General features: G+C 45.4%; 1 protein-coding gene across 11 annotated transcripts in view; it reads right to left on the reverse strand.

The window, feature by feature from the left end:
• Positions 1–3,185, reverse strand: part of CELF1 (CUGBP Elav-like family member 1) — a 60,013-nt gene extending 56,828 nt beyond the window's left edge. For 5 of the 11 annotated variants that reach the window (XM_061611014.1, XM_061611013.1, XM_061611010.1 and 2 more), the window contains exon 1: positions 3,000–3,185. The gene's annotated coding sequence lies outside the window, so the exon portion shown is untranslated. Of the gene's footprint in view, positions 1–2,789; positions 2,937–2,999 lie in introns of those variants that run through there. The other 6 variants (XM_061611018.1, XM_061611017.1, XM_061611012.1 and 3 more) reach the window with 4 other exon arrangements.
• Between the last annotated feature and the right edge of the window lie 13 nt (positions 3,186–3,198).

Genomic DNA, 3,198 nt, shown 5'->3' on the forward strand with positions numbered 1-3,198 from the left:
AGATCTAATACGACCTCTCAAATTATTCCTGTTTCTTATTCTATGAGTTTTATTCTATTATATGGATCTTGTAAAGTGGTATTTTCCCACAAAAAGCCCATATTGGCTACAAAATTTATAACTGAACCATTTTCAGTACTATCTATGTTTGGAGAAACAATATATGTGCCACCATATGAAAATAAAAATGGACAGCAGTTATCTTCAAATGTTGAGAAATACAGAGCTGGTGTTTACGGTCTGGGCACTGGACATCAATGTCCAAAAACTTGTTTAGCCATTAAGCTAACTAGGTGGCCCTAGGCAAGTAGTTCTTTCTCAGACCTCCTAACAACCTTATAGAAAACAGGTAAATTAAAATTAGAATATATTGTGATCTGCCCTGAATGCTTGGGATAGAACAGGAAAGAAATGCAGTGAATCCCTTCTGAAGCCCTCTACACTTCTATGTACATACCAGGAATGACAACAAGGAATGATTAGATATGACACATTCGAAGTGGCATTGCTTACACTATCAGGGAAAGGTTACTCCTGGCCAAATGCACTGGTTGCATTTTAAAATAAGTATTAAAATTTAGTATTTAGATCAGTTTGGACATCATCCTCTGGTGCAAGCTGGGAGTAAGAGATTGGAAAGTTTCACTTCTGTTTTGGATTAACTGCAGTTTAGTGTTACACCTAAACCCTGAACTGTGGTTTATCTTAATTATGATTTGTTGAAACAAGTCAGCCTCATAACCCATAGCTTGAAGTTGGCTTGTTTCAAGCAAACCATTATTAAGATTAAGCATAGTTTGTTGGGTTTGGATAAAACAAGATGTTGGAATTAATCAAAACTGGAATAAAAAGTTTCTGAACTTTAAAGGGTGAACTTGGGAATCTGGAGTTGGCTGCAGCTTGTTCCCATAATGATAAACAATGGTTTATTGCAGGAATAGCTAACCTGTGGCTCTTCAAATGTAGACTCACTCCAAACTACCATCAGAGAAAGAGAAAAAAAAGATGCAATTTCAGACTCTTGGGAGAATGGTAACCAACATTTCCCCTACATCAGTGAAGAGTGGCTTGGGGTGAAGAGTGCACTTTGGTTACTGCCTTTCCCCCCATCACTCCAGCTGTTTCCTTTCTTAAACCAGTTTCTCAAGTTATTCTACACCCCATCCTTTATGTTCTTCCCCCCAAATACTACTCCCCCCCCTGCCACCTGAGAGGAAACAGAGAGACCACTCTGCCCGATAGGCACCTCCAGTACTTTTCTGGCCCAGCAAGGTGCAGATCAAGCAGCGGTCATCATAGCAGTATAGGATACAGTACAGTACACAGTACACATTAGCATATGGTAAATAATGCTCTCTTTTCTTCCACTTTGACTCAGAACATAGTAAGGAAATAAAACATTAGGAACTGTGTGGGTAGGGGTACAAGCAAACAGTTTTTAAAACATCTGAAAAACACACACAACATATCCAAGCTCTAACGAATTGAAAGAAGTAAATTCCAGACCATGCAAAATCACACAGGAAAGTCTCTCAGCAACACTTCTCTTACTGCACCAAGAGAAACTATTCTGGCATGTTCCGGCAACCAATGAAGCAGAGTATGTGGGAAAAGGAAGCAGCATAGCCATTCAGTATTTTTTTAGATGTGAGTATGCTAAGGGCAAAGTTATGAATTTACAGAAAAAGGGCAGCTATTTCCCTACCAGAAACCACATAAATGAATTGTGCAAATATTCATGTATTTTAGCACTGCACAGCATGCAAGTGGCATCACAGCCTATACTTTGGCATGTTTATTAACTTTTTGAACGTTTGCTCCTCACACCCCTTTTCTCTTTCCTCCATTTACACTTTGCTCACTCACTACCTTGTCCCTCATCTGTCTCTCTTCTAAGTTCACTGTGGGTTTTTTTTCCTTCTACAGACGAACTGCCTCTCGAAACATAACACCCCACTACTTGCAGTGCACTACAGTGACTGAGCCAAGCAGCTAGGGGAGAGCTAAGGGGGCTTCCATTATAAACCAACCAAGCGTTTCACAAGAGTCAGAAGATGGTCATTTAAACAGCATCACGTGGCTAATCTTCCAGGGATTCCAACCTCCTTTTTCTCCCACTCCGGATCAATTTTTTTTAATTGTTTTAAATTGTTTTTAAAAGATGTGTTTTAAATTTGTATGTTTTTGATGTTTTTAGTTGCTTGAAACCGCCCAGAGAGCTTCGGCTATGGGGCGGTATACAAATACAATAAATAAATAAATAAAACGGCCGGAACACACAGCACGTTGCCTCGCTAGTCGGGATCACTTTGTAACAAGCCACTATCATGGTCCAGGGGTTAAATTTACTAGGAAGGGGTGGGGGAGGGGTGAACATGAAGTATATTAAGGGCAAAGCAGAGACAGAGTTCTCTAACGGAGACACAAATGTTTCACTTCAACCATTAGCGTTCAGGAGACGAGCCCCGCCCCCTCGCCCTGGATGGCGACGACACTAGCTTGCGCTGCCCTGAAGTTCTGCGGACGACATAGCGCGCCTGTAAAATGCTTCCCCCACTCCGCCAGCAGCACCCCCACCCCGGAATGTCTAGCCTCGCAACTATTTCAAGGAGAACTGCAACACTAGAGAAAGGGACTAGACTGACACCCGCCGCTGTCCGCCTCCCAAGCGAATGAGAGCCGCCAGTATGCGCGACTCACCCCCTCCCCCAGCAGGGTTTGGGACAGTCACCGGCTGGTCATAAGAAGCTCCCCTCCCCCCCCCGAAGGCAACCCGCGCAGGCTGGTACCCCGCCAGTATCTATCCAGCGGCGGCTGCGGTGGCGGGCAGCACAGCTCCTTTTTTCCTCTCCCGCCACTCCATATCTCCAAGAGAAAGGGAAGAGAAGGGAAAGTCGTTCGGGTCCTAACGAGGCCCAATTAAAGAGGGAGAACAATCTTAAGAAGACGGAGAAATTTAGTCACGTCCGCCGCCAGCAAGGTGGACGGACCGCACTCACCGTCAGCTGCGCGCTTCCCGCTCCCTGCCCTTCCCGGGCTCCTCCTGGCGGCCGCCGCCCTCGTCTGCCCCGGGGGATCCGCCCGCGCCCCGCTTGGCTCCCTCCGCCTCAGGCCGGTTTCGCAAGATGGCGGCACTTCCGGGAGAGACCATCACAGGGCAGGAGACAGCCTCACAAACAGAAAGGCGCGCGAGCGAGC

Source organism: Rhineura floridana, chromosome 2 (assembly GCF_030035675.1).
Source record: "Rhineura floridana isolate rRhiFlo1 chromosome 2, rRhiFlo1.hap2, whole genome shotgun sequence".
NCBI classification, from domain to species: Eukaryota; Metazoa; Chordata; class Lepidosauria; order Squamata; family Rhineuridae; genus Rhineura; species Rhineura floridana.